Here is a 20,863-nt window from a genome sequence, read left to right on the forward strand (position 1 = left end):
TGCAGTACTCAGGCCAAAATAGACAAGCTGGTGGATTATTCTAGTTTGAATACGTTGGTCTAAAGTTCGTAATTTTTTTGTCAATCCTCCACAAACAACCCTGATTAGAAAAAGAGATTCCCTAGCGTGCCACACACTTCGCAGGGATCGGCCTATTCCATGGTCAGGTCCGCCTTCTCAGCAGGACTTAGCCATGGCTGGGTCAATAAAGATGGTTTTGCTAATTAAGGCAATTAGTTATTGCCTCATTTTATGCATTCACCAGTTCTGCAGGATAAGTGTTTTATTATCAGTGTCACTTATGGATTTGAACTATAAACCTTTCAATATGCATTTCTATAAACATTATTTTAGGTGGTGAGACAGCCACTCTCTCACCACCTAAAATAATGTTTATAGAAATGCATATTGAAAGGTGCTTAATTAGTAAACATTTTACCTAAAGTTATCCATTGAATGGTTGGTTTGACTGCCCCTATCATATTAAAAAATAGGAGATTTGAATAATAAAACTTTATTGTTCTGTCTTTTTTTCTCCCTCCATCTGCATTCTGTGTAGTAACACTAAAGTGGATGTTTAACATTTGTAAAAATAAAACTTGATTCAATGGGGAAACGTTAATATATACATTTTAATGTTGCTTTTTTTCTGTGTATGTCATGAAGTGAATGTGGCTGGTTATAAACCTCAAAGAAATAGTTTTTACATTTTTGTCAGATTTTATTTTAAAGAAAATTACAAATAAAAGTACAATAAACCGGGTAAAAAAATTTTTATATATAAAATAAAGATTATAAGGTACTATTATCAATAAAATAAAATAAAAATGACTGTTATGTGATGTTGTATATACGTTGTTGTATTATCACCAAAACTGCATTTTCACTTTACATTTTGTCATGTGGTATATCGCTCCTCAATAAAACTTTATTTACAATAAATATTAAATAGCACTTTGATATTACAAGAATAAAATAAATGACTGTACTGCAACTGTTATATCTTTCGTCTAAACTATTTTAAAATATAACAAACTGATAGCAAATACATCTTGATTTGAGGTTTATTTACTAAAATGAAAATTAAAGAAATGACTAAAGAATCGCATAGTTTTTAGACCAAAGTGTAACTCAAAAATTGAACTGGTCATAAAATGTGCAATTCCCAGGTCAATGCTGAACAATCTTCAGTCTAATAAATAAACCCCTCAGTCTGCAAGATGAACATCCAAAATAGTGCAATTTACACACTGAACAACGAGAGCACATTAAATTATGTTTCATAAAAAATTATTTTTAAACTGAAATAGTAAAATGTTATAGAAATATGAAAAAATAGGATTTAAAAAAAGAAATCATATAATGTACTTTTATTTGGTCTATATACTGCTATATACATCCATTAGATAATATATTCACAACAGACTGTGGTACGATACCTTAGGCAACAACAATATTGCTGAGATTTATGGGAATTATAATTCAGTAACGGCCTGACAGCAGAAAAGTCCTTATTGCAGAAGCTGTTTAAAGTCATGATAAGTTTGTTTGTGGCTTAAATTGATAAACTTGTGAGTGACATGCTTCCAAAGAGTAGTTGGATCCTTGCCTTTTCCAATATATGTGCAAGGTGACCAGGCTGACTATTGAGATTCCACCGTCTATTGATGGACCAGTAGTAGAAAGTACATGGACAGTTAAAGGTTGCCAGGATCCCCTGCTGTTCGAAGCATTGCTTATTAATGAATGGGCTTAATTCATTATTATCACAAGGATGCTGACCTTTAAGGTAATTGCTCTACTTTTGTCTTGGCAGTTGCATCTGTTTAGTTACTTCCTTCCTTTCCGTCATTTGGCACGTGGGAAATAATGAGGCATTTTTCTTAAGTTCACTTTAGTTTTTAACTTCTACATGTAAAACATTAACATGGTGCATTTGTGATAATGAGTTAAATAACTGGAAAATGGTACAAATAAATTTCCTACACTAACGAACTTTAAAGCTTCTTGTTAGTCCATATTTTTTTAAATATATTATTCTCACCATTTAAATAGGACCAGCTTATTCCGCAGCACTTTATAAGATTAAACAGCTAATTGGCAAACAAAATAAAAGTTGGCAAAACCAGGAAGTGAAGAGGTAACTGACATGATCAGTTTGCCTTCGTACCATAATCGAAAGGAAAGTTAAACAGGGTTATTCACTAATTTGAGCGTTGTTGGGAATTCAATGTGAATTAAAAATTTTAGGCCAAAGTAGCTGATGTGGAAAATTGAAAAGACAACAAAAGTCAACAATACTTTGGTTTCAATTTGCAGCAATTCTCAAAAATAAAAACGTTTGCACACCATACTATGCCTTCCCCCATAACTATCAAAAGAACAAAAATATTGAGCGTCAATTGAGAAAATTCGAGTAGCAATTCTAATAAATTATTTCAACATTCGACAACGGAGTGAGTTGTGCTGAATGGTTGGAGAGGGGCAAATGTACATTTTATGAAAAAATAAATAATTCTACCCAAAGAGAAAAAGATATATATATATATATATTATAATAAATCTTTTAAATTACAACGAAGAGATGGTAGTGTAAAATGACCACAGCAGTGTTAATGAAGCAATTAAGTTATTAATTGTTTATAATGGACATTACATTATCTGCATCATAAAAATAATATTGAAGAACAAAGCTACAAGATAATAAAGTGGACATGCGAAGGACAATATGGCGGGGTTAAGGTACATTTCTCTGTTGGCTTGGACATGGTATAAAGTCCTTCATGAAGGAAGTATTTACATGGTTATTCGCAAAATTGAGAATTTTTGGGAATTCAAAGAAGTTTAAAACCTTAGGACCAAAGTAGGCAAAATGGAAGCATAGATGAACTAGAGAATTTTTTTTCAGTTTGGTGTTTTGGCATGAAATTTGAAATTCAATGTGAATTTTCAGTAAATTTTCACTTTAGTTAAAAATCCTGATAATCTCTGTACAGCCTGTGCAGTTTTACAAGCCTTGAGCCATAGTATACACCTGCAATGGTGGCTGTGTACAACATACTTCAAAATTTAAAAGTTTAAGAGATAATCCAGTCATATTGCTTTGCACATTCACTCTATAACAGATAACAATTCCAACTATTGATGGACTACAAGTCCCATAAACCTTTGCACGCCAGAGACTTGTGTTTTAGACCGCAAGACTATATGAGCAGAGCATATCCTAACTAGCGCAAATAATTTCACGCTCTGTCTGTCCATTGTATAGGGCCATGGAATAGGCTAGTGCTTCATAAATAAAGAAGGATACTAATTATTCATCTGAAATCAATGTAAATGTTTTTTTACCTTGAGGGTGTGCCGCTGAGACGCCTGTAGTTTGCAAGTTTACATCTTCCCCAAAGTTTTGCCGTAAAAAGATTAAAAGTCAGACAGAACTGTGAAAATAACTCAGTATCTAATCTGGGATGAGACTGAGTCGTGCAGAATTTAACCTCCCAGGGCTCAGAGATATGATATAAGTTTTAGCGTGAGAACTGTGGCAAAGAGAAAACAAACGAACAACGAGGGAGCCAGTGGGTAAAAATAACGGGGCTGTCTTCCCTCCCTCTATCCCCATCCTAAATGGAGCGATTCTTATTCAAATTGGTACTGTCACTGCAAAGCAAAGTCTGAAAGGCGAGTGCATGGTAACCAGGCTACAGGAATGCGGAGTCTGATTCTTTCTGCTCTGTGGGTCATACACTAAGCCGTCGGCCTTGCATTGGTTTTCATTTGGCTGCTCGGTGGAGCTGTCTTCTAATGCTCTGTTTGCATGTTTTTTTTAAAGGCCAATGGTCCTTTCAACTAGTTGCAAATATGAACTGCCTCTCATATATGTGAGTTAGATGCTGTGAATGGTGAGGAAGGGAATGAATGAATGAAGGACAGCAGAAATTGTGAGGGAGGAGATACGTAGGCCCCGGGAAATCAAATGAGATATGATGTGTAACGAATGAGCAATATGCTGCAACAAAATCCCTCCATCATGGCACTCAATGGATTACTGTTGCCCTTTAGCCAAGAAAATCACATTCTTGTGAAATATTTAAAAAGGTACTTTATATGTGATAGTGGCTATACAGTTGCCTATAAGCTATTTGTGTGCGTGTGTATATATATATATATAAACAAAGAAAAATACCGGCACTCAAGGATTTTCCAGAAGTTTACATCTCCATTTATTGTGGAAGAATAATCTACGTTTCAGCTCCTCTAGGGAGCTTTCATCAGAGGAGCTGAAACGTCAATTATTCTTCCACAATAAATGGAGATGTAAACTTCTGGAAAATCCTTGAGTGCCGGTATTTTTCTTTGTTTATAATTGAGCCACCAGAGCACCAGGTATTGTTTTCTTTTTATTCGTTGGAGTGCAGGGGTTGCCTGTATTTATATATATATATATATATATATGTACATGTATATATACATTTTCTAACAACTTTTTTGTTTGTTTGGATTTGTTATGACCAAATAGGTTTGCTATCTAGCATGCCATCTGATGCAAATTCTGAATGTACCATCAATGATGCCTGGCATGCATACTTAGGAAAAATGGTGGACGCGAACATTAACAAGCTCCGTGGCCTTACCTCCACTGTGCACCTCACCCCAGCAAACTAAATTATCATTCGCTAGGGAATATTATAGAGAATATTCCTGTTTAAACAATAAACATGTGCAGGTGTTTTGCAGCACATGTAAATCTTTCATGTAAAAAGGTTCTTATAAAGATCTATAAATCCATGCGCTCAAATATATTCCAAGGGTGAAAGTTTTGTGCAATATTAACATTTTACTCCCAGTGAGTTGTGAAGAGTTAACAAGGAGTTAAACAATTAAGATGAAAATGTACAGTTGGCTGACCTCCAAATGCCTGTTTTAGCCTACATTGGTTTTCGCTATGTTCTCTCTCCAAAAGCAAACAAAATAGAAAACAATGAATGTAACAAATACAATATTACTGTAGCCTCTGATCCTGTCTCAAGCATGTACAAAAGGCTCTCTGTGCCCGGTCTGTGCAGCCACAGCTGAATATGAATTGGGAGAAAGTAGCTAAGATGAAATGTAAAGCTGTTTAGGTCAAAAAGGCTCCAGACTACTGTATGTAATCACACAAATAATGCTCACCTGGCACAGTTGGGGCAGGCTCATGTAGGCCACCAACCTGCAACCCCTTAAAGAGACACTCTAGGCACCATCACCTCTTCAATGTTTAGAAGTGGTTATGGTGCCTGGAATTCCATGCACTGTCAACCATTTCATTGTTAATCTGTTTCTGAATGGCTTATCAGTAAATCAGCCTGGCCACTTCTGATGTATTTAATATGTTATGTTAAGGCAAGCTTATGTTCTGACTTGCGTCATACTAATTAGAAATGGAATCTTTACTCAGCATATCTCCCATTGGTTGCACAATGGCCTTGTTTAGAAATTGGACATGGAAGATGCAGTTCAGACGCAGATAATTTTTCATGTAAATAGATAGATGGTTAGATGTAGATAAGAGATAAAATCAGAGATGAATTAAGATTCTACAGGCAGGTTGACAGCAGTTTGGGGCCTCTTCCATTTCCCACATAGGGATTGGGGCCTTGTCTACCTGAAAGTTTTTTACAGTCAATCGTGCTCTGGATTAGATAGTGCTAACAATTCTATTACTAGATATATATATATATGTGTGTGTGTGTTTGGGTTTAGTAATGCAGTTATTAGTAATATATGTTCTACAATAGCATCTCATGTATAGACTTGAGTTGTGGAAGCAATGAAGGATGAAGAATACAATTTTACAGAGTGTGGGGGCAGGACACTAGTAGCACAAAGTTTAACAAAGAGTGTATTGCCCAAATGAATAGGGGCCTGATGGGTAAATGAGGGTCTTCATTAGCTGCTTAAGCTGATTACTTGTTAACAGAGCGTCAGAGTCCAACACAAATTCGTAATTTTTAGAAACCACCCAGCTGTGGGTGGCATATTCAATGCAGCTAATCTCAACATTGACTTTCAGTCTGAATGCAGACTCCTAAATGAGGCAAACTATTCTTTGTGCAGAGAATTAGACAGAGAAGCAGTGCATGACACTTGGAACAGGGAACCAAAGCGACATCTCCTTAAGAACCTTATTATCGATAACAAGACCTTGTCTGTTCATGGCCGACGAGCGATTGTGTGAGAACTGCAAAAGCCGGTGCAAAATCTATATGAATAGTTTTAAAATATGCCAATTAGCCCAACACTACAATGCAACATAATATTCCTTGCCCTGCAGGTGTCTAATGGACAAAAATGAAAAATTATTATAAATTTTACACATTATCAGGGGAATTTTCATTTTGTAGCAGAACTGTCCAACTTTTTTTAATCTAATGTCTGTACATTGGTAACATTGCTTTAAACTAAAGTTGATTTATTATTATTTATTTATATTTTTGTTTGAATATAATAAGAATCCTAAATATAGAATATGATAAAAAAAAATGGCTGTATTTTAGTTTTGCTTGTTGTATTTTCATTTATTTTTTTTCAATACGCTGTCAGTTTCAAAAATACCTTATTTTATAACCTATCCTTTTTTAAAAGCAATTGCATACAATTAATAATGGACCGATTATGTATATAAATTGGCGTGCAGTTCTCTAAAATGCATTCAATTAAATTCTGTACCAGGACTCCAAATGTTTTACACCTGAAAGTTTTCTCCAACCAAAACCAGCGTTTTAATAAATAAGTAAGCCTTGCTGGCATGTGGCATCCTCCCCTGTAAAAAATAAAGTAAAAACCTACTTGAAATCCTATACCAATGTTTGCCCTGCAGCTCTATCTATCTCCCATTACTTCCCCTGTCTTAGTAGGCAAGGAGGGGCTGTGCCACGATTTGTCATCAGTTACCGGTATTCTATGCCTACTGATGACAGACACCCAACATGCACAGATTTAACAATTGCCAGACCAGGACTCTGATCCAGGCTGGCTAATGACACAGCCGGAGTTGTAGTTACATCTCTAGCAGCAATGTGCATTTTCTCTGTATGTGCAGCCGCACATAAAGACTCTAAACACCACAACCACTTCAAAAAACTGAAGTGGTCATGGCACTTGGAATAAAATATCAAGCTTGCAAACTGTGTCAGTGTCGAGGTTCAACCACTCTCTGCTCCTCAGGCATCTCTTTGTGTAGCTCCATTGAGGTGACAAGTTATGACTGTACCAAACTCTGTTTTCAGCTTCCACTCTTGCATTGAGTGCAGCAGAATGATGACTGAATCCCAATAAATTGATACATTTCTCAAATGTCTGTTTTTTTTTGTATTTTGACATGAGTTTGTATCTATCAAGCAATAATTAATTTTAAAAAGTTTCACTTCAAAGTTATACCCAATTTTCATGATCATTCTTTCTGAAGGCTTGTCATGGCTCGGTTGGAATTTAAATTAGGTTCCAATGCTTAATCCTCCCTCTTTTCTCCAACAGCAACCTTGATATTTGGTTAACTTCTTGGAGGACCTCAACCCTGACCTACTCAATATGTTTATCATTAGGAGACTGGAAAAATAGTGTGGTCTAGGTATTCAAGGTAAATAACGAAGCAGTTTTATTGGACAAATAGAACAGGACCAGCAATGTTGGACGTGCACATTAGGCCTTTGTCAAGCTTGACAAAGACCTCATTGCAGATCGAAACGTTGCAGGTCCAGTTCTGTTTTTAAACTACATTTTCTATTCTATGTAAAGAGGTCGCCAGTCACAGATCTGGTTTGCACCAAGGATCATCAATATAGGTGTATGCGGACTCCTTACTTCTTAACAACAATATCATTAGGAGGCCAACATTTGTAAACTGCTACAAGGAAGTGATACCCATAAAGCAGGTAGATAAAATATCATCCATTCTTTATTTATTTTTGTTTTTACTACAATAACTTTAAAATTGAATACTTTTCTATAACATGGCACATACTCATATTTCAATTAATAATTTCATTAATGCAAAAACATAACATGACAGGGCCAGTTTAATGATTACAGTGTAATGTTATGAATTCTCTGGTGTGCTTATGTGAAGGCCATTCGATTCACATGTAGACTACATGATCCTTTGCAATGCCACTCTTTAATACACCAGTCTTTGTACTTAAGGTGACCAATCAGTTCAATAATAATAATGCCCGGTGGGACAAACCAACTGGATTAAATTGATAGTCAAAGCACTCTAACTACTACATACTGGGAAATTGGAAATCTTGCAAAACGACATAAACAACAAATGTAATTGTATGTTCCAATTCACATGTTAAAGACATAAAACATAAAATCTCCCAGTCAATTTCCAACCTTGTAGGGAGCTTTTTAAGTAGAACTAAATCAGGAGGCTGGCTGGGGATAAGATAAGAAGGTAAATCTTGCTTGTAATGGAACTCGGATGAAGACTACAAGTTCCAACACAATGCAGAGAACAGCAAAAAATGTGTCTTTACAAAACTAAGTAGGAGGGAAAGCTGTCAATTAAACTAGGAGCAAATGTTCCATTTTACAGCCAGATCTTAATGGCAGGTTCTCAAACGCATCCTAATAAATTTGCAGCCGTTCTACTGAATAGGGGCTTGATCTTGTAAATTAGAACCCTCCTTTTTGTACTCATTATGATAAAGAGTTGAAGTGGCAATTAAAGGAAACTAAGAGTTCATGGTAAAAGATTTTTTTTTTTTAATGGCAGATCTGAGCTTTTAGTTTTTTTTATTTAACATTCACAGCATGATACTTAACATTTCTCATTCACACTTTAAACTGCTTACATGTTTTCAGTTTTTACTTTTATTATTAAATAGTTTAATGGAAAAAAATTACCTTTTTTTAAATACATTTTTTTTTATCTGATATATGTAAATCATTTTATATATGTAATATAAATAAATATATTACAAGATGTTTTTTTTGTATCAGAATCCCATTTTTTTTATATTAGAGATTTTTCTGTGCAGGAATAATGGATTCATCTAAATATAAGAAGCATTGCATCTTGATATCTGAATTTGTGATGTGAAAGCCTTATTGGGATATCTCATTGTCCTATGATCTCTATTGACATGGTCATTCGGCAGCAGCTTGTCTTGACGTAAAGAATACACAGTTAGAATTCTGTGACCTAGGCTAGCGGAAGGTCAATCTAAGGCCAGAAGATTGCTGTGAGGTTACCTTTGTTTCAATAGCAAAGACACAAACCAACATAGGTCTAGGTTTGCATATATAAAAATAAGCATATGCCTGTACCCTCTGATTGCATCCATGACCATCGCTGCTTCTGTATTAGCCTGAGAGGCAAAGAGGGGCAAGGCTGGGGACAGCTGGGGACCCTCGCTTTGTGTTTAACCATTTGAAAATTGTGGGATAGCATCAGGGGACTACTGAAAACACTGCAATAAGATGAAGTGGTTAAAGCATGTCAATATTATATGTGATGCTTTGCCAGGCAGATCCCACCCCACATCCGATGTTCACTCTGTACCATGAATGTTCAGCAAAAGGGTCCTACCGAACAGCATGAACAGTAAATCTAACATTGCCATCCAACTATCTGTTTTGGGAATTATATCATAGTATAAACTAATATGCATAGTTGTTACCGGAAATAATGTTGTCCTTCTCTTGTGTTGTTCTCCCCATCCCCTAATTTTGTACCACTCTTTGTCTCCCCACTACACTTCACCTCACCCAGAATCCTCTCTACCCATATCACTTCTTCCCTTTTTTTAGTATCCCTGCCCTCCATGACTCTACACTTATGTACCACTCACCTTTACTCCCCTTCGTGTTCCTTTTCTCATAAAAGGCTGTCTTATATATGTCTGGCCATATTTCCCATCTTCCCCCAATACTATGGCCTATTTCTGTCCATCCCCAACCTCCCCCTTTTTTGATAAGCCCCCATTTGTATCCCTCTCCTCATAGTGGTCTTCACGGGGGAGGGGGAGGGAAATTACCACCCATACCACTAGCATACAGGGGTTGTAGACTCGCACCATTCTTCTTCAGTTTAAAATAATAGGAAAGATTTGTTCAAAGCCTTTGCTAATCTAGCACTGAGCAGGTTTATCAATAGACTGATGGCTTAATGCTCTCCGGGCCTAGACTGGTATATGGGGCCATCCAGACAATGATGAGTATGTATGATGTCCCTGAAACTGCAATATGACAGTGCTTATAACATTTGTAGCAGACAGCAGGTCTCGTTGGTGACAATACAATCTCTGGAAAAAGAGTCTGCTTCTCTTAGGCATGTACAGATCTCTGTTGATGCTCTTGTAGTGCTGTGCATGTCATTCTAATAGAATACCAGGAGTATTCAATTGTCAAACCCAAATATTCCATGATGCCCATGAGTAGGACCATTCATACTGTTTTATACACAGAAAAGCAAAAAATACTATTTGCTTGTACTTGTCCCCACTGCTAAAGTTGCCAGCCTCCCCCACCTATTTTTCTTTTACCAATAATTACATGATTTTTGTTTCCCACGTTGAAAATTAAAATTTCCTGTGGATCGAAAGACTGCTACTGACCGTTATAGTTGGAACGTGTCATTTAAAATTACATAAGGTATAGGGCATGATGATTATATAAAATTTTCATTTTTAAAAGATAAATTAAAAGGAAGCATCATGACCATTTCAATTATTTGAAGTGGTCATGGTGCCTGGAGTTAATATGTGCATCGTTTCGCTTGGAAATGCTGCACATACAGAGATTACTCCTTCTGCTGTAACTTATAACTCCTCCTCCAGCAGCATCATAGGGGTGTCATAAACCAGCATGGAACACTAATGTCAATTCTGTGCAACTTATATATATAGTCATTGGCTAAGAGAGGTCAGCTGATGTTCTCAGCCAATGAATGTCAACTGCTAACGCTTCTGGCTTCTGCAGAGCCATATCAGCGGACCAGCAGGGTGCATTGGAGGCTGCTTGCACCCTGGCAAAGGGGCAATCTGTTGCTAAGCAGTTTGTCCCATTACCAGGGAACCGGGCCAGGGTAATCTTGGCATCAAAACCACCACAACCGGCTTAGTGGTTATAAATGTTTGGAGTAACCTTCTAAGCAAATAAAACATTTCCCATAAATGGGATACTACATATTTTTGTTTCCATTTAAAACTTTTCAGATTCTCACTATCACAATACAATGTATGAGAGGGGACTGCAAAACCTAATTTTATATGAACTGATATTTGTCTAATGATTTTTGTATAATTTCTTCATTAATATTTACCCTTTTAAATCACAAGAAGATTTTGAAGATTTTTAACAGGTTGTAAAAAAACTTGAAAATGCTGTGTAATATACTCTATACCAAAATGGATTCCTGAGAAAGAGTAGAGAATTTTTTTCAAGAATTGAAAAATACTTTGTACAGGCAAAAGCTTAAGTATTTTATAAAATACAATGAATAAACCTACCGAGAATAAAAGAGGAACTCTCTCTGCGAGAGGAGGGAGAGTTGCCTGAACTCATATGAGGGACTAAGAGGATTAGGAGGTGCGGAAAATCTCTCAGATGAGAAAATTGCACGAGTTCTCTTTCTCAGTGGGAACAAAAAATCTGCAATAATTATGCGCTATTTTGCAGTACTAAGAATATTATGTATGGTAATTACAATAGCAAGGTGAATAGCTATTACGGAATCTTATCCATGATTACATGACTTATGCCCTAGTTATAAACTATGCAGAACATTTATAATGGAGCAAAGTCTACCTTACGGATTGAGTGCAACATACTGCAGGTAACAGACTTACCTTAACAAGTTCAGCAATGCAATTATAAGACCATTAGTGTCTCGGTGATACCTGACTGCAGCGATCTTCAGAGTTAAAATAACCCCTCACTTTCTCTCACCCCCCTGGATTAGTTCCTTTGTGCTAATTTTTCTTTTCATAGCTCTGGGGTGTGTATCCTGCACGCTGCCACGGCCGCCTTGCCAGGAATTAGAAATGGGCGAGACTTGTCACTGTTTGTATATAATTAAATACCTGCTTCCTTCAGGTACCTGGTCTCGTATTCCCTGTCAGTTCATTTTCTCTGTGTGTGTCTCTCTCCGAAGAAAGTAGGATTACTGCCAGGCACTGGGAGGGACCAAATATGTTTCAGCTACTCTGTTCAAGGTGTGGAAGCAAACATTGCTTGTTAGTTATTCTGCATTGTTACTTCTAACCTTTGATATACCGTGTATGAATATTAACATAGATATATGTTATATTCTTTTAACTTTTTATTTTCAATGAGTCGCAAGAAGGAACGCCATTTGCCGCAACATTGCTAAGAATCGATCTTATTTTAAAACTTTAAGTAGGACATTAGTAGAGCCTTCTATTGATTGCATTTCTTATCTGCTATTCATAAATATTCTCATGGCTTATTCACTAAAGTGAGAATTGTGGGCAATTCAATGGGAATTTAAAGGATTCAAAGTGAAGTTCAAATCAAAGGCCAAGATGGCTGAACTGAAACATAACTGACTTGGAGAAGTTTGTCCATTCGGGTATTTTGATGTAAACAGTGAGTGTTGGAGTGGATGTTAGTTTGGTGGAGGGTGAGCACTGTTCACACGTTAAACAGCATGGTAAGTAATTACCAATAAAGAAATACTCTACCTGCTGGAGTTACATTATCAGGGTTATTCTCTAAATTCTGAATGGTTCCATTCCAAAAGGGGGTGGGGGGGAACCATTTGCTGCTCTATGTTGGCATTCCAACTGCATAATCCGGTCATTGTTCATAGCATTTAACCATAGCATTTAACCATGTCTAGACTTTGCAAATTACTAGATTTTAGTTGGACCAAATACTGCCGGATGACTAAAATCAGGACCAAATCCTTCAAATCAGGGCCTAGATTTAAAAAATAAATAAATCTGCACTATTTGCCTCTTGACTGCATTAGCAGTCGGCAGTGCGAGCGTTAATTATGTGGTGGATAGCCAGCTCTTGCTAGCCAGTCTCCACATCAATTAGTTAAAATAATAAAATGACCATCTGGGTCAATAAGATCTCCATATTATAATAAGGGAGGTTTATTACCTCGGCAAGGTAGGTAGAGGCATATACACTAAATGTTCAAAACTAGCGACTGGGGTTCTGTTTGTTCCTATATTTTTTTTTACAGGATTTGGATTTAAAAGCACCGAATTCAATCTGGACCCCAAACGCATCCAAGCCATTATTATATATTTGCTCAGGCTGGCCAAATTCCGACCGTACTGGGCTTGAGCAAATATTAAAATTGCCATTGCAGTCAGAATTCGGTACTTTACACCGGATCACGTCCAGCCCGACAAAATCCGATGTTTAGTGAATAAATATGATTCAGAGTCCACAATGTAGATTTGCAGTTTGGGTTCTGTCTGCTCTCTGGTGATGTCCAAGTTCAATATAGTAATGAGTGATGCAGGTGGGTAATATGATGTCACATCCTGTTTCTGTCTTCACCTCTGTAGCCCAGCCATAGAGAGAGATATTGGATTCCCTGCTCCCTCACATGTATGCTCCTAGGGAATAAAGTATAGGTATTGTGATCATTGTGATTAGGAATGGTGGTTATTTCCTGCCAAAGAGGAGATAAAGGAACACATTAGCAATGTTCACCTCTTGCAGAATCATTTTTGCACTTTACGTAGAAAACAAAAAAAAAGTGCTCTTTTATGTCAACAAAAATTCACTCACTAAAATCTTATGGGAATTTTGATGTTTCTATGATTGTCATTATAGAGACACTATGGGCATCAAAATAACTTTAGCTTAAAAGAAAACTATAGGCACCCAGACCACTTTATCTCATTGAAGTGGTCTGGGTGCATAGTCCCTGTCTTCCTTAGTCCTGCAAAGGTGAGTATTGAAGTTTTTAATCAACTGCAAAAATTAACTTTGAGGGTTAACTCCACCTCTAGTGGCTGTCTACAAGATAGCCACTACAGGGACTTTCGGGTCGTTAGGACATCCAGCATCATGTAAAATCCCATAGGAAAGCATTATGCATGCTTTCCTATGGGGGAACTACTAATGCGAGCACAGCCATTGCGGACCCTTTCTGCACAATGGGGGGGGGGGGGGGGGGGGGGGAGACTACAGAGGGGGGCACTATAGGGAGCTGTAGTGCCAGGAAGCACTACAGCTTTCATAAAGCTGTTTTGCTGTTATTGTGTATAGATTATGCAGCTGCAGTCTCACTGCTCAGTTCTATGCCATGTAGGAGTTAAATAACTTTTGTTTATGCTTATACAGTCCTAGCCACACTTCCCCTGGCTGCGACTCACAACGCCTGCATGAAAAAAATGGTTTCATTTTCAATCAGATTAACTTAAGAAGTTTTTTTCTCCTACTTTGTAAAGTGAATTTTAAGGAGGCAACTGCGGGGTCTAACAGGCTATTTACCAGAGCAGGAGATAAGAAATTCTATATTAAACAGAATGTGTAATAAAGGAAGTTTAATCATTAGATGTCACTTTACAGGAAGTATTTATGGAAGCTGTGCAAGCCACATGCAGGGAGGCATGGCTAAGGCTCTATAAACAATGTGATTTAACTACTAAATGGCAGAGAACGGAGCAGTTAGACTCCATGTGCATGACCTATTCTATACACCAAAACTGCTTCATTAAGCTAAAGTTGTTTTGGTGCCTATAGTGCCCCTTTAATGATAAATGTATACATTCATATAAAAATGTAAGTTACAACAGAAATAACTTATCGTAGACTGATTCACGCTGATTCAAATGTTTGAATTCTTTCACTTGTTTTTCCCTTTTGTTAAATGAAGCCAGCAATGAAATCTGTGTTACTAACTCGTATCACATGTACGAAAACCATATTTAATTTACTGCTTCATTACCCATATTTATCCTGTGCAGTGATCTGGGTTTCTAAATCAGTGTAATATCTTCAGATTATAGATAGATAATACAGAGAGTGGGCTGTCTTTGTTACTTGGTGTGTTATAAAGGAGAATATGTGTTTTAGTTGCAGGGAGTGGGCATCTCTATATTATAGTGACTGAGTGTCCGACCGTAATAGTGTGCTAGCTGGAGACATCTGGCCTCTGTTTGCCCCAAAATTCGGGGGCCACACATTTGGGTTGTGCAGAGCACTACCGGAAGGTCCCCATGCTGCATTTTTGTATCTGCTGCTGTGTTATTGAAGACCAGCATCTTAGAGCAAGGATTGCATGTCAGGTGCCTTTAAGCACACTGTTCTAAAGTTTTAAACCTTCTATAACTATTCCTGCAGCACTGCTATTAAACATAGGAGGCAGTCTGGACTACTGGAGAAACTTGTCAAGGCTCCTGGTACTTGGATCTCCCCACCAGCAGTCTACTTAAAGGGACACTCCAGACCCCTAAAGTTATTTAGCTTGCTGAAAAGCGTTATGTGTTTGGAGTGTATCCTATTTTTAATTCTGCAAAAAGTGCAGATATCAGTAGAAATTGGCACTTGGCACTTTTATAAATTATCCTAGTTACACCCCCTGGCTTTTAAGCGGACAATAGGTCCTATTGCTTCCTGGTTTGGTTAGCTCAATGGAGCTTTACTCAAGATGCAGTAATTGCTCAGAGCACCTTCCTTGAAAATACTTCACATAGAGCTGTATTGGGAAATCTGTGATTGGACAGCCACAGAAAGTCTGGTCTGGGGAAGAAGGGGAGGGTTTGAAAAGCCAGCAGACAAGAGAACTGTAGCAATTGCAAGAACTGGAGGTTTTGTAAACTATTTTTATATTTGCCAACAAAGTGCTGAAAACAGTAGTTCCCAACAGGACATGTGCCGTAGGCAGGTGCCTACTATACCAAATGGGAAATCCAGCCCTGTGGGGCCCCAAGGTATGAATCAGGATCACTGGACAGTGGTCCCACATTTGGACCTTCCTGGGTCACTTGGAAGGTATGATATCACAGACACATACTAACACACATACACTAACACACACACGCTAGCGCACACTTGAAACAGTAATTTCCTCCCCTGTCCTTCTGTTTACTTTCTGCATTAGAAGGGAATGAGTGTCACTGGTGTCTATGGGAGCAGTACACAGGCCAGCACAGCATGCCAACCTGCTCTCCATTAGTAATAGCACAGACTGCAGGTACAAAGATATTATGCCATATCCTGGTACCTGGTTCTACTGAGGGTCCAATAGGTATGAGAGCTGTAATCAAGTAACTGTCACACACATTTTGTGACCATGCTGTTTGGTACTGTTCTGGGAGAACCCCAAGGCCTCGGGTGCATGGCCCAATGGGCCATGGCTCCAGGCGGCACTTTGACAGGGGAGTCATTTTTGCCGCCATTGCCATAATCTAACAGCAGTTTGGGAAAACCCTTGTTTTTCCCAATCAGTTCCACTGCCGGGGCAGTTTGGGAGGCTGAACAAAACTCAATAAATCAAGGACACTGGGAGAAGGTGGATGAGCTGGGGATGGCCGGAGACTCAGGGCTATGCTCACATTTACCCCTGAAGTTCCTGCACTGTGACATCACTTACTGTGCATGCTGGAGCTTCAGTGGGTTACTTTACTCACAGTAATTTGCGGCAGGGCTGTTGGCGGCCTCCCAGGTCAGAGGCAGAATAACCTCTGTATCCTGGTATCTATGTGCTGCAGCGGCCACACACAGGGCAGCACAGGCAGCAGGATACAGGGTAAGTCAGGACTATGCCAGCAGCCGACTGAGAGGCAGAGCTGCTAGGAGTCAGTTCAGACTCCTGTCAGGAGCCACAACACCATGGATTCATCAAGTGTAAGTGTGATGATTGGCTGTAGTAAATACACAGTGTGCTGCACATAGGGCAAACAATCACAGACACACATCGCATACCCAGCACATACAGAGACACACACTGCATCCCCAGCACACATGCAGACGCACACGACAGCCCCAGCACAAACATAGACACACCTTTCATCCCCAGCACATACACAGACAAACACTGCATCCCCAGCACACATACACCCACTTATTCTTCATCCCCAACACAAAAAAGACACACTACATCCCCAGCACGAACACAGACACACACTACATCCCCAGCACACACAGATACACATTACGTCCCCAGTACACACACTGCCTCCCCAGCACAGACATAACACCTCCAGCACACACACAGACACATACTTCATCCCCAGCACACATACAGACACACACTACATCCCCAACACACACACAGACACACACTACATCCCCAACACACACAGACACATTTTGCACCCCCGCACACACTGCATTCCCAGAACACACACAGACAGACACTTCATCCTCTGCACAGGCACACACTTCATCCCCAGCACACACACAGACACATACTACATCCCCTACTCATCACACTGCATATCATAATGGCTGTAGGTGTGTTTTGGTTGTAGTGGTGTTGGTGAGGGGGGTAGCATTTAATCCTGGAACCAAGGCAGCACAATGTTTTGGGCCGGCCCTGCTCGGCCAGATAATGTCGGCGTGATATAACCATAAGTCCATGGCCGGAGAATTCCGGTGATCACCAGAGACATGTTCTAAAAATAGGCTCACTCAGAATTATGTTAATCTTCTCAAGTGTCCCTGCATATCAAAATATATGAGTAGTAGAGAGGAACATCATTGTCAACTCTCTCCTATAAATCTGTCAGGCTGTCTGGAAGGCATGCAGGCTTTAACCCCTTAAGGACACATGACATGTGTGACATGTCATGATTCCCTTTTATTCCAGAGGTTTAGTCCTTGAGGGGTTAAACGTGCACGGTGCCTTTGCCAAGTGAGGACTAGCCAGCAGATTTCTGCACTTATGCTCACTGACTGAGCCACATATACTCTAAGTCAAATATGAATGTGCACTTTATGTATTTTTACTACTGTTCTGGGCTTTAACAGTGCACAGCTGGTTCTCAACTTCTCACTGACTGCAGCACTCATCCGCCTCAATAATATACTGTGCATTAACCTATTAGCTAGACATGTGGTTCCCAAACCAGTCCTCATGGCCCACCAACAGCCCAGGTTTTGTCAGTATCTCTATTAGAATAAAACAGGGAAATACATAAATGCTGGATTGTTGGTGGGCCATAAGGACTGCTCAAGACTGTTTGTGGCTTATCAAGTAGCCATGCTAGTATTTTCTAGTGTCCAAATGTGCCATTGACCGAGAGCGTTTGTGGTTAATCCATTAGCCACCACTGACCTAGGGTATTTCATGGATAACTATAATAAATACACAAGGATAAATGAAAAATAATTTTTTCAATTGCTGACAATCAATTGATTAAGACGAGCTGTGGTGAAAGAACTTTAACCAAAGGTAAATTACATAGGTGAGATATTTTGCAGTGCAGCCGAAGGGTTAACAGGAACATGCCCGCAATAAGCATGTCACGGGAGCTTTCCTAGTAAATGAGGAGTGAACGGGCTGGAGGTGGGTTTTCCTTTGTGTGTCCTGTCAGAGGGTTAGTCATTCATTTGAAGCCTGCGTCTATAATGGTATGCGATGAATACATACTGTAAAACAAACACATGCTTTCAGACTTGTACCAACATATGCCTGAAATATACATGCCTTGATCAGCGAGTGTATGCAATGATAATTAATATTTCACATTAACTATATGAGGATTTTGGATGAATTTATTATTCAAATCTATGTAGCTTCGTATACATCAGCACTGTATAATGAGAATTATTGAATGGATGGATAAATACATTGATGTATAGATGGATGAATGGGTAATTGAATGCATGGATTAAATACTTATGCTCTTGAAAAGATATGGATTCATCAAAAGCCAACTTTATTGTGTCCTCACCTCTCGGGGGCCCCCCATGTTAATGTTATGGGACTTACAGCCATCGCAGGAAACAGACAAACACAATTACACGCCTTCTAAACGTCTCCCTTTTGAGATCCAAATCCCTCTGTCCCTCATTCCTGCCCTGGGGTCACGTCCTTGCCTCCTGTCACATGTCAGTTTGTCACAATATAATTTATAGCATTATAGAAATTGTATATATATCGAATCTGTTGTGATTTTAACATTTGAGTCTTTATTGTTCTGTATCCCATGCATTTTCCATACATGCACGTCTTCTTTATGAATAATTTAGTTTTTACCTTCTGAAACTCCTTGAAACAGTCAATGTATAATATCCAGGCTGCAACTGATTGCGATCTGACTCGGACATTGATGACCAGGGCCATTTTGGCCTACCTCCTACCTTCAATGAACCTTTCTACCTTTGAACACTCTGTCCTATTTTATCCTGTAGATAAAACATTGTCTTCTGCTTTGCCCTTCCTGGACCTTCTTTTCACATTTGTTCTCTGTTTGGCACCTAGTATTTCATTGTGTATCCTTCTTATACCCCAGGCTGGTCCTTATGTATTTACCCTAATTCCTATATTAGGGATGACCACCTAATCTTTCCTATTTCTTGGCCCCCATCGTGTATCCTACTTATACCCCAGACTAGTCCTTATGTATTTAACCCAATTCCTATATCATGGATGCCCACCTCCTCTTTCCTATTTCTTGGTCCCCGTTAAGAGAATCTCTATGCTATGTTTTGATAGTCTGTATCCCTATAACTTTAATCTATTGTCTATAGTTATTCTCTATATATGTAGGACATCTCTTGACATACCAGCCTATGATTAAACACTTTAGTACAATGAAAACACAGGGCCTTAGCGCCTGCCTCCTTCAAACCCAAAACATTAGTCTGGATTGTAAATACTAAAAATCATTTTTTAAATGTTCTCAGAGTGAATCCTCCAGAATCCAAAACAATTGTGTTCTGTAGTCCTTGTATCACTGTACATGTTTTTGTTTTTTTTTTAATTATGGTTATTGCATTTCCAGACTTCCTCATAGCTGTATCTGCAGGACACAAAATCAATACAGATGGTAAAACTATTCAGCAATTTATTTATATCAATATCTATGTGTTTTTGTATGTCATTTGTTCTAAAGTGAAGGAACGATGTATCGATGTACTATACATATCACACTTTTCTGCCCCTACTCCAAGTCTGGATACAAAACGTTCTGCTTTCTTCAGAAGAGCTGGATTAACCATCACATGACCTTCAGCAGCTGCCGAGGGCCCAGTGCATAGACAGGGGCAACGGAACCATGAATTTGCTTTGCCCTATTCATGAAATTAAAAGACGCTTGCTTCTGGGGAGGAAAGCTATGGCAAGCTTGGACAAGCTGGTAAAAACCAAAGCTATTACACTATCAACAAAGGTCCGCATAGTCAGAACTATGGTATTCCCAGTAGTAACATACAGATGTGAGAGCTGGATTATAAAAAAAAGGCTGACCGTCGTAGAATTGATGCCTTTGAACTGTGGTGTTGGGGAAAACTGCTTTGAATACATTGGATTGCGAGAAGATCCAATAAATCCGTACTACAGTAAATCAAGACAAACTGTTCACTGGAAGCTATGATCATGAGGCTGAAGCTCAAATATTTTGGCCATATTATAAGAAGGCATGATTCTCTAGAGAAGACTCTGATGCTGGGAATGATTGAAGTCGCACGAAGAAGGGGACGACAGAGACGGAGATGGATAAATGAGGTCACTGAAGCCACGAACATGAAGTTGTTGGAGCTCAGGGGGACAGCCAATGTACCTGGCGTGCTATGGTCCATATGGTCACAGAGAGACGGACACAACTGAACGACTAAACACACACACACACACACATTCATCATTACTATGTGAATATTGAAAGGGTGGGCAAACCAGTAAAATAGTGGGCTCTTTTCTTTCTCCATCCCTCTGCAATTTTTC

The 20,863-nt window shown here is 38.7% G+C and overlaps 1 protein-coding gene across 2 annotated transcripts in view; it reads right to left on the reverse strand.

The window, feature by feature from the left end:
- LOC134568267 (laminin subunit beta-4-like) overlaps nucleotides 1–12,113 on the reverse strand; it is a 148,637-nt gene extending 136,524 nt beyond the window's left edge. The window contains exon 1 of one of the 2 annotated variants that reach the window (XM_063426713.1): nucleotides 11,832–12,113. The gene's annotated coding sequence lies outside the window, so the exon portion shown is untranslated. Of the gene's footprint in view, nucleotides 1–3,348; nucleotides 3,579–11,831 lie in introns of those variants that run through there. The other variant, XM_063426714.1, reaches the window with a different exon arrangement.
- Between the last annotated feature and the right edge of the window lie 8,750 nt (nucleotides 12,114–20,863).

This window comes from Pelobates fuscus, chromosome 7 (genome assembly GCF_036172605.1).
Source record: "Pelobates fuscus isolate aPelFus1 chromosome 7, aPelFus1.pri, whole genome shotgun sequence".
Classification (NCBI taxonomy): domain Eukaryota; kingdom Metazoa; phylum Chordata; class Amphibia; order Anura; family Pelobatidae; genus Pelobates; species Pelobates fuscus.